This window comes from Ylistrum balloti, unplaced genomic scaffold (genome assembly GCF_031769215.1).
Source record: "Ylistrum balloti isolate Yb309-2 unplaced genomic scaffold, AGI_CSIRO_Ybal_v1 Utg370492, whole genome shotgun sequence".
Lineage (NCBI taxonomy): Eukaryota > Metazoa > Mollusca > Bivalvia > Pectinida > Pectinidae > Ylistrum > Ylistrum balloti.
Window position 1 is genome coordinate 70635 of NW_026782320.1, and position 15828 is coordinate 86462.

Here is a 15828-nt window from a genome sequence, read left to right on the forward strand (position 1 = left end):
ATGGCATCTCATAATGTCCGTTGTCGATGTGAATTCCGTCCCTCAGCAGGTTGAGGAATTGACAATCCTCATGCGAATAAGTTGCGTTGGTATCACAGGGTTCGTTGAAATCCTGTTTTAGAATCAACACGAGTTCTTCGGGATTAATAATCTCCTTGATACTACACCTAAAGGAGAATACTACATGGTCAGGAACCTTTTCGCTATCACCCGATAATAGAGCAGGTGGCACCGTACACGTAATACTATGATGACTCGTGCCAACAGGATCAACGTCTTCTAAGCTAGCCCCATCAACAGTACCCACAATGCCCAATCCAAGGTCAGTCCTCTGAGCATAGGGTCCACTGTCGCAATTACCTCACGCGGAACCAATGCACGCGCACAATTACATCCAATGAGCAGTCCGACTTCGCAATCGTTTAACGGCATTAGCTCATCCGCAATAGGAACCAAGTAAGACCATTGTCTGGCCACGTGTGTAGTAATGTGAGCTCGGTTGGCCGGCATGATGCTTCGTGTGAAAGTATCAGGGAGTGGTATGCTCAGAGAACTGTTAAATCCACAGACGGCGAGGCCCTTTACCTTTCGACTGTCCACTACTCGATTTTCTGCATACATGGTAGAAAGTAGAAGTTTGACATCCACACACGAAATTCCAACAGATCTACACGTATCCTCCAGAATAAACGTAGTATCTGACTGCGTATCCAACAAGGCATAAACCAATTTCTCCCTTCCGGGGTTGTCACAATGAGAAATATACACTGGTACAACCATTGAACTCTTACAACTTGTACATGTACTGTTGAATGCAGAGTGCACATGGGAATTAGTAGACGCAGGAGCCTTAACGCCATCAAGGTTCGTATTATTTATAACATTATTATTTTTGCCATTAGGCTTTGACCTTCACAGATCGCCATGTAAGGAACTGGGATGGGGTTTGGCGCATGTTTTACATTGTTTCCGCTGAGTACATTTCTTTGATATGGGTCCTGTCCCAAGGCATCCAAAACAAAGACCATTCTCCCTTGCATATTCCTTACGTTTATCCAATGGTTTGGATAGGAATTGTTTACAACAATTCAGATCGTGGTTATTCTTACACAAAGTTCCACAGGATTTAGCTTCCTTCGGCGAAGCCTCTGTCATCAGCGTTCGTCCTGTTGTAGGTCTTGTGACCTTAGCAGATTTTGAATCATCCCCATGATCTGTACGGAAAGACTGCAGTGAGGTGACTGGATCGCATGCAATCTTCGCCTCCTTCTGAACGAATGCTACAAAGTCCTTAAAGGGAGGAAAGTCATTCCCGTCTTCCTTTGTTTGGTTTACGATTCTTCCCCATCTGGTGACAATCCAGTCTGGGAGTTTGGATAGCATCTTCTTGTTCTCTCTACTGTCATTGAGAACGTCCAGTCTACCTATGCTCTGCGATGCCGCGAGGCATTGTCCGAGGAAGTCTGAAAACTTTCGCATTAGCTACAACAAAGGGGTTGTCGTATCGCTCGTCGAGCAAGTTCTTGGCATCCATATAAGCGTCATTGCTTGACAACAAAAAGTAATTCTCAACCACTTCCTTCACAGAACCACCGAGATATTTCTTGAGGTAGTGTATTCTTTCGGATGACGGTATCTTCCTCTCTTCCATTAGAGTTTGGAAAGCGGCCTTCCAACCAGGATATTGCAGAGGATCTCCGAAAAATACACTCGGTTCTGGAGGCGGAAGACGACTTAATGTAACCTGCTCTGCATGATATTTCGCAAGTGCCATCAGCCCTTGTTTCGTAATTCCAACATTTGGCAAGGGCAGGTTCGTGGCAGATCCCTGATCAGCTGCGTTGCTAGACGCGTTGTGGTTGGTCGACATATCTGTACGCAAATACTGAGATTCTAGCATCCACGTGGTTTGTGTCCGAGCGCTATTATATGCAGTAGGGAACGAAAGTGCGCCTTTTGGCGCAAATTCCTTGGGAAATGGGTTTAACGTACTGGCTACATCTTTAGGTAATGACATACCTACATTTAAGTTAACACTAGGGAACAACCCACTAACCATATTGACAGTACTAGTAACAGCAGATGTTACGGGTTCCGAAATAATTTATCTCAGAACAAAAGAATCTTACCTTGATATCCATATTGTTGTCCAATAAAGCTGGAAAGGGAACAAAAATGATTGATTAAATACATGAAATTAACAACAAAATCTTGACTCTTGACTTACAAAGACAAATTACAATTAAACTTACAAGACAAAAGATAGATATCAAATATATTCAAAGGAAAATGAATGACAATTAAAATTACAAGAGAAAAGATCTATATCCAATATAATCAAAGGAAATTAATTGCAAAGACATTTTACAATTGAAATTACAAGAGAAAAGATAAATATCAAATATAATCGAAGGAAAATAAAAATAAGGCAATCAATATCCAACCGATGTCTGGGGACTTCTTATACACTAGTACCAGTAAAAAGATGTAATATGATCAAGGCTGAGTAATTCACTAATTAACAGGCAAGACTCGCCACTCTGGCCTGAAGGTGTGAAAGCAGCAATTTACCTGGGCGGTTTTGAAAACACCTGGACTCAAGGTGTCATTAAGACAGCTAATTGAGCACAGGTTTCCAGCTCGCCTGATATTAGCGAACACACCTCACCGCTATAGCCGGAAGGTGTCACAAACCCATCTGTTTAACCTGATCAGTGGAGGAGACAGCGTAACTATTGAACTGCAGAAAATAGTAAGAACAGCAACATTTCATTTGGACAGTACTACATTCAATCCTCCTGAACTAAAAGTAAAATGGTCGTTTCCAAATAACTTTTTACATAGTGAATGTTTTGACGTACAGCTGATGAGTTCTAAAGATGACGAGATCACCGATATAAATCTTCAACGCACAAGAATTTCGTTCCTCCAAGCAAGAAAAATACAAAAATCCCTTGCAATGGATGAGCCATTGGCTTTCTATTTTTCACTCTGCGATGGAACATTATTTGTTAATTTGGGGGAAAAAAGTGAAGGACCATTATCAAAAAAGACAACATTAAGATTATGTATTTTTATGTAATGCGATAAAATAATTTTAATATTGATGCCAGGCTTACCTGTTACCATTCAACACGATCCCTTGAAGGTGTGAATAATCAGTGCTTACCTGAGCAGTTGTCACCTGTCGACACTAGTCAGTACAGGTGTAAGAATTGTTTTGACAACGGCCCGGGTAAGTCCACACCTTCAGGGGAGTGCGGCCAGTCGTGACTTCATAGGTAGGTTTTACCTGAATGCCGAAGGTGACGGTTATGGATGAAGCTGTTGAATGGGAATACTATTAAAATTAAAATTATTTTGTTTCATTACCATTTATGCATTTAATGTGTAAATTGGGATATTATCTTCTATAATAATAAAAAACTTATTGAGAATATAAAACATGTTTAGCCAACGGCTAATCTTCCACACGGTCCTCTGGTTAGTTAAGATCTACTAAGTTACATACATGAATCAAGTTTAAACTACAAACTTCATATTAAATAACAATAGGATTTAAACTAAAAAAAAAAAAAAATAAAAATCACAGACACTAATTAAATTTATCACAGAATGCACAATTACTCATGCAAACCTATTTTGATCAATTAAATGGCTGGTGCCTAATGTACATACATGCTAATATAACAGATAAAAATTGACATAGTTAGGCGCTAATATAACATAGTCTAAAATTTAGGTCAATATTGTGGTAAAAAAGTTGAATAAGAATGCCAAATATATCACAAAGAGATCTAAGACATAGATATAAGATGTTGAATAAGTTTTCCTTATATAAGAATAAGTGGAAAAACAGTGGACATTCTTAATATCATTGGGTAAAAGATCCCATTCTTTAATACCGTCAGTAAGAAATTGTTTAGAGTAAAACAGATCTATGTTTTGGCACTTGGAAATTGTTTTCAGAAGCATATCTAGTATTCCTGTTGTGACCATTCCTCACTAGTGATACATTGTTTGACAAATATTCTGGAACAGTCTGGTGATGACATTTAAATAACATACACAGCCTTCTAAATTTGTAATACATATTAATTGGCATCCATCTAAGTTGCTGAAACATTACACTGGAGGGTGTGTCAAAAGGTACATTTAAAGTAATACGGACTGCCTGCTGCTGAGCTTTGAGAAGTTTTCCCACTGATTTTTTGTTGCAACCTCACCATACAGTACTACATAAAAAGCGAGGGAAAACACAAGAATTAAAAAACCTAAGTTTACCTTCAGTAGGTAGATATGGACTAATGCGTCGTAATAAACCAAGTCTTAGTCTAATCCTAGATACAACAAATGCAATATGACTTGACCACGTAAGCCCATCATCAATGTTTTCACCAAGTAGTTTATCATTACAAACCTGTTCTAAAAGTTCATCACACATAAAAAAGTTTAAGATTTAATTTTTTTCTCCTTTGTTTTTGCTTTGATGAGATACACATACATTTGGTTTTTTGTACATTAATCATCATTCTGTTATCTACACACCATCTACTCACATTGTTTATCTTCCACTGACTTACCAACAGCAGACAACGTAGAATCATCAGCATACATATCAGTGCTTGATAAACTCGAGTGTTGAGATTGGACTCGAATGCGAATCGAACGCATCGAAGTGCGACCCATGGATTGAGGTCAAGAGTATACTCTCCATTTACCGAGGAGTGAAAAAGAAGCAAGATGGCCGACGACAGGCAGCGCAGGTAAGCTGCAAAGTTCTAAATTTTAATATATTAAAATTATCTGTTCAAATGACCAAACTATATCAGGAGAACGCTTTTACTGGTGACAGTGTATATATTAAGACGCTTTGAAAGAAACAACCGGGTTTTTTTCATACAAGGTGAAAATATACTGATATATCGCGTACACGTGTTGCACAGCATGCTAGCATAACCTTTTAATATATGGTATGTAAATAAAATAGTTTTATAGCCTATACTGCGTGGTTTAAAAAAGGTATTCGTTTTTTAATTAAAAATATTTTAAATGGATTTTTTTTGTTTTGTTTCGGCAGAATTATGAAGACAGTTAACGTTGAATATGAGGGTCAACAATATCAGATCAGTTGAAGAAGAACTAATTGCAAGACTGAATCCATTAGGTAATATATATATACTGTACTTAATCAAATGGTTTTGTATATTGATACCAAATATCGATTAAGGGTCAGGGTACCCAAATCGGATCACATGAGCAGTTTTCATCCGCTTTTTTCTTAAGTTGCTGAAGAGAAAATTGTCACTAGTGTCAAAAATAGACGATCCAATATTGTATATGCTATGTTAAATTAAAGTTTTCAATCATCAATAATATTGTTGTGTGTCAGAAAATAGCTCTTGAAGCTAACGTCGTCTGTATTATATTGCCGACTTCAACATTATTTCAATTTACAGATCAAGTTATACGTGGGGCAGCAACAGAGCAGTTAGTACGCATGGTGAGAGACATTGCACAAGTTGGGTTATATGTATATATGTTGATGTCTGAGTGACCAATTTTTTTATCATTAGTAATTATTACAAACCTGCTTTTGTATAGTAATCTTTCATACACTTTATATGTGTACATTTTTCGAATGAAAACAGTAGTAACAAAGGATTGTGTTTTTTCTTGACTTGATAGCCTAATGCACTTACTGAAGATTGAAGGGAAGTATACATTTATTGATTTTTTTCAATACACCAGATTGTCATTCTTCATTAAGTGCAGATTTTCTTTTTACAGCATCATCATCCCATTCTTGCAAATCTACAGATACAGAATTGACATCAGTGTCAAAAGACGATGAGCAACCTGTTTCATCCTTATCGGATAACTCGCCAACTAACAGTTTATCTCCAAAGATTTGGAGTGAATCTGAGGCAAAAATACTACTGGACACGAGACTTGAAATGGACAAGCTGTTCCAAGGATCCACGAATAATAAAACTCTTTGGGGTAAAATAGCAGAAAGAATGTTGCTCAAAACATCCATGTAACTGGCGATCAATGCAACAACAAATTCAAAGCCATGAAAAGGGATTATAGGGCAATAAAAGACCACAACGAACAGAGCGGTAATGATAAGAAAACATGTAGGTTTTACGAAACCTTTGATGAATGGTATGGCTGCAAAGCTGGAACCAAGCCAACAACAACCTCAGCTAGTTTTGGGTCAGAAGACCAAGAAGACCAGAGTACACAGTCAATTTAAAACAAAAGAAAAGGAAACTTCGAACAACCCGTCCCCTGCTGTCAGTCCAAATTCAGAATATTTAGATCGTATGGAAAAATGGAAAGATGAGAGAATGCAAACATTGAAAGCAATGCATGATGATAAGGTTAAACTGCTAGAAAGGTTTTTGGCTGTATTTGAGAACAAATGCAACCACCAAAACCAGTGAGAGAAATACTATGCACTGATCATGATAAGTAGGATATACATGCTCAAAATATTAAATGTTTTATATATATCTATTTCTTTAAAACAAAAGACTGGCTCTGGGAATTCACTGTTTGTGAGTTTATCAAATATGTTTAATAGTGTAAAGGGTGTGTCAAATCTGTAAATCTAAACATTCCTGATTACTGTTTGTAAATTTAACGTATATCTTCTGTTACAAAAAAAACCTTTAAACTTTGTTACTTCCCAAATGTTACCAAATGTTACCAGAAGGCTTTGTTTTCATTACAGAGACATTTTGGATCTTCCAGAAGAGATTGTAGCTGAAATCCTGTCATATTTATCCATGGTGAATATATACTTTCGAAAAATTGTTTTCAGAAATAATAAAAAAAAATTGTGTAGTACAGCAATACCTGGAAGTAAATACATTGGTTGATTTGCAAAACCTAACATCTCTGAAAATTTTGGATGATTTTAATGTTGAAGCTCAAGACCAGGAATGTGTTTTGCAACATTATGCCACAGTTGCTAAAATAGAATAGAATTAGGGGCCTTGCGACGTTTATTCAAAATAGAATTTGTTGGAATAGAAGTTTCTTCTTCCCTGCATCTGCTTGTACACCATCTATCAAAATTACCGGAGTTAGTAGCATACAGTCAAAGGCACTGTTCAAGTCTCAGTCACGATCATGTATTATTGCTCTTAAAAGCTCCAGCAATCAAATTTATTGAGGCTAGAGCAAACATGTTAGAAAGAAATGAAAAGATGTGGTGGGCAAATTTGCTGAAACATCTCTGTGGAAAGGTTACATTTTGTCATCACATAATAGATTCACTGCCCAGAAATATGTTAACAAATCATAGCCAAGCTTATAGCTGGCCATGGCCAACTGGGTTACACTCCTCCACATTGTGAAACAACTTTTGCTGAATCCAGTCGGTCATAAAAACAGAGAAATCAATGCATTTTAGAGGACTTGTGTACCATTTTTCATAGTATAGATGAAACATATGAATTTGTAATTTGTATAATTTTAATAATTAAAGTTTACGTTGCCCATGTTTTGGGCCCTGAGTATTGAAAATGAAAGAAAATTCGGTGTGACAGTGGAACATGCTTTATCAGGTGCAATGTATACAAGTGTAGCAAAATCAAATAAGATGTGCCATCAATATTATTTGTTTTTTTTTTTCTTTTTTGCTGTTATTTTTTTTATTTTACTGTTATTTTTTATCATATGTTTTAGATTTTTTTTAGTGAAAACTAAGTACCAGTAAAGTACTTTTTGCTTTTATGTATTGTGCCAAATATTAATTTGGTAAAGCATGATGCTAAGGAGGGCTGTTTGACATTTTTTTTAATTCACCAGAAAGATCAATAAATGTATGAGCCACCCAGTTACATTGTTAGAACATTTCCTGTGGAAATACTCAATGTAAAGATAGCCACCATGCCAATGATAACCAGGTATCTTGAAGTTTGACATGTTATGAAGATTTATTGTTGAAATAAATCTATTTTTTTCCAAAAAATACAATGTCTTTATTATTTATTTGAAGATATTGCAGCATAAGTGAACATAGTCTTTCAAACATGGTACTTCCAAGTTGTATAACTTTTCATATAAAAATACTTTGGTAATATGTAATTTTTTTTCTCAGCATATTAAATACCGATAATATTCTGGTTTTACAAAGTCTATTGTCAAACTGTGTACGATACACTAAACTCTAAACTAAAGTTCTTGTATAGTTAACAGGTTGCACTAAGAAGATACGATCCCTTCATTTCTTTCCATTGAAGAATAATGATATTTGTAGAAAGTGGACTTCATTTGTAACAACGAAAAGGAAGAACTGGGCCGGAGCCACCAAACATTCAGTAATTTGTTCGAAACATTTCGACAAGTCCTGTTACCCGGCGAAGTATCAGATCATGGAAAGTTTAGGCCAGTCAGTCCGAAGAAAGGACCTGCTTCCAGATGCTGTTCCATCTATACACGCTTCAGAACCAAGCCCGATGTCTAATATTACAGAGACGCCACCACCGCCAAAGAAACAAAGAATGGCTTTTACTAAGAGAGAAAATGCTAGGGTAGGTACAATTTAGTAATGACGTGCGTATTGGTATTTTCATAATTTTGTTTAAAATTCAGACAACTAGAATTCTAGTCAATGTTTCATTGGTCTATATTACACATATGTATAATGGTGCCCCAACTTTCTATACTGGGAAGAGAATCAAATATACAGCATGTACATTTAAAGTGAAGGTATTATACCAGTAGAGTGTACAATGTAGCTAGTATATACCAGTCACACCTATTTGTCTCAAATTTGAACTATGATATGAAATTTTATAAGTCATTAGTATTTTGATTTTGATCATTTGTTTTCCCCTCCAGCTACTGTCACAGCATTTCGTAGCAACAGAACTGATGGAGATTGACCATGATGTTGACAATGGTTCGAATAATACCATGGTGTGCGGTATTGAGAGTGATAACTCAACACCACATGTAATAATTTGAGGATAAACAATTCAAAGTGCAATTAGTTCATGGAAAGGAAACATCTGACAATTTATTTTAGCACATAGAATCTAAATGGTATTAATAGAGTTTGTAACTATGTCCTAGTTTTTAGCATCCATTCCGTAGAAGTTAGAACGAGATTCAGCTTTGTTGGATATATTTTGATATTGATACCAGATCAGAGTTCATAAAGAAGTATTTGAAAAGTGCTTCATTATAAAAGTCTCATACCTAGATTACAATTAAGCTTGTTTTCTTAAAAGTTGAGAAACTAGTATTTTTTCTTGATATTACGGAGTCTGATATAGGCAGACAACAGAGAGGCATGGGGCAGAAGGGATACCTATGTAACAGGGTTTTCATGTGTTTTATTGAAGTTTGTGTATTTCAACGTTTTTTTTAGACACCATCAGGATCAACAACAGCTTTAACAAGAACCTATGGTTGCCAAGTAGGTTTGAAGAAGCCAGCAAGAAGGTCAAAGAAAATACAAACAAGTTTTAAAACTCATAACCAAGGCACAGTGATTAATCAAAATTATGCATCAGAAATTGATATTGGGTGTAGTTAAGTTTTTGCAGATGTATTAACAGTTCATCATATTGTAATGAAGACAGTTCTGTTTGATTTGCGAAAAGGAAGATAAATATACACTCAATCATCTGAGTTAAAATTGCAATTATAATATCTTGTTCACAAAACAAATGATTTGTGTAAGGTGTTTGATGGAGTCCCCCCTACATTTTTTTTGCAATTTTTAATGAATTTGTTTTCCAGTACACTTCCGAGTTTCGTTAGTAATACACACTTCCGGAAATTTCATCTATCTTGAATCCTGATGTTAGTATTATGACCTTGTTTGCGGTGCTTATGTAAACTGGTACAACCTTTTCTTCAGTTTTTTTTTAATTCTTGCATCTGCATTATGGATGGCGGATTGTTAAATAGTTACACTTTACTACCACTCTCTGCTCCAAAGGAACAGGTGCAGCCCAATGTTACGTTGCTGTAAAGGTGTTGAATAGGAGAAAGTTATCATATTCTGAGCTCAGAAAAAAAGTGTTTTCATTCTCTTAGTGTGTTACACCACTTCTATCATTTTTCGTTATTGTAGTATGTCAGACGACATCCAATGAATGCAAGTCTGTGGCCATCCAGTGTGATATTATAAAACCAGAACAAACGTCAAACACCAACATGTGCGAGGACCACAATCTTACTTTTGATCATGACGGCACAGAGGACAATGGAGATATGGATGACCATAGTCCCCAAGAAGACTTGTTTGACAGTTCATTTAATGCGTCATTTCAGAGTGAAGCAGATGAAGATGTTGACTCTGATAGCAACATAGATGATGAAAGGTGATTTTTTACACAAAAATGCTGTTGTGTATTTTTTGCTCTAGAGAAAACTGTCACAAATCGTTTTTGCTCATGAATAATATACAGTAATTACAAAATGAGATACTACAAACAAATCAAGCCATGGGAGATGTTTTCATTAATTGTTATGATCAATTGTAAAGTTAAAGGATTGTTATTAAAGGTCGCTAGACCTCTGTGTTAAAAAGGTTTGTGGTATGTTGATGTGGTTTAATTCAAGGGTCATAATTAGTAACATTTTACCACATAATGGTACTTGTACATCTTCATCTATATCACTTTCTTTATCCCACCACCACTTTTTGGATCTCTTGTGTTATTACTAAGGCTAAATTATTACTCAGTGCAAGTGCCTTTCGTTGGCCTGGCAAATTATGACAAAATACACTGCCCAAACCAAGAATTTAAAGTAAAATGATTTTTTTTTCAGGGATGATGGAAGAGACAGAAAATTTTAGGTTTACGAATCAGAACTCCTAAAATTATTTTCAGCATGCCCAAGATGCTCCAGCCCAACATTTGGACATATTCAACAGCTGCGCGGTACAGCAGTGAAAATTCTACAGGACTGTGGTTTTTGTTCCTATACCAATGTTTGGAAGAGCCAACCAATGATCGGGTCAATACCAGCTAGAAACTTACTGCTTTCATGTGCAATTCTGTTTTCTGGGTCGCTTCCAAGCAAATCACTGCGGATGTTCAACTTTATGCACATGGCCACAATATCTTGCGATACATTTTTGCAACATCAGAAGTATTTTCTTCAGCCAGCCATATTGCAAGTTTGGAATGACCATCAGCAGTGCTATTTGGACAGTGTGATTCAAGAAAATAGGGAAATTGTATTGGGAGGAGATGGACGTGCAGATACCCCAGGCCACTCTGCAAAGTATGGCAGCTTCACAATGATGGATTTAGATGAATCCAGAGTAGTCGATGTGCAATTGGTTCAGGTAATTGTTTTAAGTCCACCTGTCAGCTGAAAGCTCTTGTTCTATTGCGATCATGTTTTGTTTTCCCATATGGAAAAAAATGGGCCAGAAATGGCCCCTTGGGGGCCTGCAATGGGCAAACAGAGGCCATGTGAACTTGCAAATGTGAAGTAAATCTGTCCATACATGTTACTAGAAAATCTGTGATTTGTTTTGTACTATTATCATATGATTCCATCATGGGAGTGTAACGTAGACAGAAAAATCTCCACCTGAGGGTTGAGATTTTTTGTTCACTTTACAACCCCACAATTGATTTTCTCCCACACTCATGATGCTGAAAACCTTGTTTCAGTGTTGGATACTAATTTTTTTGTGAATGAGATTGTGATGTCATTTGGCAGTTTTTGTGACATCATAGCATGTTTAAGCAGTCATTTCCCTAGTGGCTGTAAGACAGCTTTGTCTTTTCACAGGTAAATCCTTTTGGAAGTGTTGGGAAAAAAATCAAATAAATCCCTTGCCTTTACATTCAATTCATTTATCAATTTCACACATTCTATTTTTAGAGTAACGAAGTCAAAAGTAGCTACCACATGGAAAAAGAAGGGTTGATCACAAGTGTGAAGACCTTCAATGACGCTGGAATTACTATACAGAAGATTGTTACAGATCGTCATGTACAAATTTTGAAATGGGTCAGGAAAATATGCCTAAAACAAAACACTGTGTAGATATCTGGCATGTAGCAAAGGGTAAGTTTTCAACAAAAAATGCTTTTTCATATAACACTCTTGGTTGTTGAAGTACTCCTATACTAAGTGTAATTTAAGTTTGATATGTAAGTCATTTTTAGATAGTTAAAATTGTTTATGAAGACCCAGGTTTAGAGGAAAACTGTCCTTTATAGACAGTTGTCCTTAGTATAGAGGTCAGTTACATTGCAAACTGCACCGGGTTGGTTTAATCAATCTATCCACCATACAAAGGTATGCTGCAAAGCAGGTTTGACTGTAGACAACTGCATAATGGTTTGATAGCTGAATATTTCTCACTAATTTTGACATGTTTTTTTATTACTAGGATTAAAGAAAAAGTTTTTTTATTACTAGGATTAAAGAAAAAACCGACAGCAATATCCAAGGATAAAGATTGTGATGCATTAACACCTTGGATAAAGGGTATCAGCAACCACCTTTATTGGGTAGCTGCATCAACTCCGTCTGCAGATCCTTAACTAATGATGGAAAAGTGGCAGAGTGCAGCAAACCATGTACAAAACATACATGAAGGTCATGGATCTCTGTTTGAGAAGTGTTGTCATGGTGACCTGTCCGGTAGAGAAAGGCAGAAGAAATGGATTAAACCAGGTATTTGACAATACCATTTATTTCAGAAATTAACTTCAACTTGCATAACAATGGTAGGGAAAATGTGTTGGGTCAAACGAATAATGGACACAAATTCTATGGACATGTTTTGTGAAAATAATCCATGACCATAGAAGAAACATTAATTATTGAAAATTTCAGTCCATTAATTAATCATAATTTTGAAATGAACATCAACAAAGTGAAAAGTAACTAGTTATTTCCTGTTAAAATTATTGAACTCTCTTTACAACAACCAAGGTTAGTGAAAGACTAGATGATGTCATTCTCTCCAACCAGATGAAGAAAGACATTCCTATGTTGTCCACAGGACAACAGACTTCCAGTATAGAGGCTTACCATTCTGTCATAAATCATTTTGCACCAAAGATGATTGGGTTTTCATACCATGGGATGATATTGATATGTATGTGTGTGTCAGAGAAGAAAGGATCCAATTATAAAGAGATTTCCAAATACCATAAAATTTAAGATTTGTGAGCTCCTTAGTTTTTAAGGGAATATAGACTTCAAATTCCTAGTATTACTTTTTCCACAATTAAGCTATGATCATCTAATTTTGTAGATTATTTACACTTATACTTTGTGCTTGATTCAATGCCTACAACTCGCATTTTTTACACAGCTCTTGGTAAAGATTCACGTTGGAAGTATAACTTGTCTTTGAATTTGGAGTATGTCAATGACATTTGATGTATACCATGACTTACCTATACTGCATGAAGTTTAATTTGTACAGTAAATGTGATGCAATGGAACATATAATCAACTTATATATTTTCCATTATATTTCACTACAGGTTGCAGTTAGCAGCCCTTCACTTTAATGAAAACCGCTCCAGATTACAAGCAGTTGATAAAGACGGTGTGTTGCGTTACCGCTTGGAATTTCCCAGATATAAAAAAGGAGAACATATCGTCAGGAAAGTCAAAGTTCATATCACCTTTGGTAAGTTTTATGTATAGACTTTTAATTATTAGTATTAATACATTTGCTTCTCGTGTATAAGTTTCAGTATGTAGCCAGGTGATAGAATACATCATTTTAAATCATCGCGCGTAAAGCAAGTATGAAAGAATGTATGTATGTGCACGTCGAGCACGGACTTCACGTCCTCTGTCCAGTCACCGCCAACTCCCACCAAGAGCCACCACACTCGCACAGCATCACTCAGACAGTCAACACGTAGGCTAACCTGTCAAATCTGAAGCGAGAGCACCAAAGCCGGCGTCCCTGGTAAGCTTAATTAATATAAGTCACATTAATATATTGTAATCTTCAAACTATAAATACATTCCTCATAATTTACCGCAGTGTGCAAGGTGTGTGAGTGAATGTGTATTTATAATTGTATTTTTAATTTTAGGTCTTCTTCAGACAATTAAATCATTTTCCAACCGAAGAAGGGGTTTTGGTAGTCTATCCACCCACGGTTACAAGTATATTATCTTAAGCTGCCTATCGTGACCTGCCAGACATTTAAGCGCACTCTTAATCAACAGAATAACCAGATGTGTCATTTGAATGTTTTTAGATAATTGTAACTTTTCTCTAGATGTACAAATCGAATGTACAGTTAAAATATGAATAATGAAACATGCATTTTTTCTTTCAGATTACCTGGAAAATCTTACAGAAGTTGTCATGAGCATGGCAGAAAGATCTTCACTAGCAAAGCAACGAATTCCTATTCCACCCACAGTTCCTCCACCATTGTGTATGACTTTCTTCACCCAGATATGTCGGATGCCATAGCAGGAATGCATTCAAGATTTTCTATGAACTTTTGAACTTCATTTTTGAAGTGAATACTTACCCTGCCGGTACAAACGTACCAATTTGATTTATGATGCTATTTTTTTTCTGAAATCCACATACCTATGACGCTTACATTTGTTATTTGTATTTTTTGCCTGTTGAATTTTGTTGTAAAATGAAAATATTACATAGAACAGCAAAACAATACAAAAAATATTTATTACGATTTTAAATAAATATACAAAATATCACAGAGACTTTTGTCATTTATCCCAAGAATTTTCATGCTGCACGCTGGAAGCCAGTATATTCATCATCTTCAGCTGGGAAGTTGCTCCGTACTTTGCTGACAACACAGGATGGAATTGGAACCCTCACTTTCCTGCCCAAATAACCAAAGCACCACCTGACCAGTTGTCTGTAGGCAACATACCTACGTCGGCCGTAAAATAATGTAGGAATTTTAAATAACACCACAGCGCAAGAAATTCAATTTTACAGGAATATATATCATTTACAAAATGAAATTTTATGCTGGGCAATTAAAATGTGTAAAAGCTTTCAAGTTGTTTTTTCCTGCAAAAAATCAGATCTTTGAATTCCTTGTAGAGATTCTAAATCACAATGAAACTTATCCGACTTGAATTTTGTAAAAGTGTTTGTTTGAGACAGTAAAGACTTTGTAAACATTCCTGTAAACAAATACTTACTCTGGAGTGTCTTCCATTTCTTCCCCATACTGCTGTAGTACTTACTGATTTAATCTAATCTGCATTATGTACACAATATAGTTTCATATTTGTTACATATACACTGTAAAAGAAATTGACCAGGAAAGAAGTGAACTTGAAAATTGTAAAGGTCAAGGGTCAACTGAAAGCTGTAGTTTTGTTGATCAGATTTCGTTAAATACATTGTTAGGGCATCATATTTTTTGTTTAAATCAAGACGAGCCCTGATTTTTCTGTTGAAATGTTAATTTTTTGGCTTTGAGAAAATTACAGTGGATTCTACATAACTGCAACTATTCTTTTGTCAAGAAAATAGAATAAGTTATAAAATGAAGATTTAATCCAATTATAATAAAAGAATAAGACTGTTTCATAATTTAGAAAAAAAAAATGACAATGGAATTTGATTTATTATTAGGTTATTGGACCTCTCTTTCTAAATAGTATTTACCTTCTTTATTTGAGTCTTTTTTGCACAATCTCTAATGAGGATCCACGTAATTTGTTTTGTTGGAAAAAATATTATGTTGAGTAGTCATATTTCATAGCGCAAGTAAATATTTACTGGATGGATATCTCTATACATTTTTCAGAGGCCTTCAGAAAGAAGCCGGACTCATTGGAAACTGGGAAAAACAATGTTGA

The 15828-nt window shown here is 35.7% G+C and overlaps 2 pseudogenes; both read left to right on the forward strand.

Annotated features, from left to right (window-relative positions):
• The first annotated feature begins 4743 nt into the window (after window positions 1–4743).
• Window positions 4744–6449, forward strand: LOC132555460 (uncharacterized; annotated as a pseudogene).
• A 4634-nt stretch (window positions 6450–11083) lies between these two features.
• LOC132555461 (uncharacterized) lies at window positions 11084–14537 on the forward strand (annotated as a pseudogene).
• Window positions 14538–15828: the final 1291 nt, after the last annotated feature.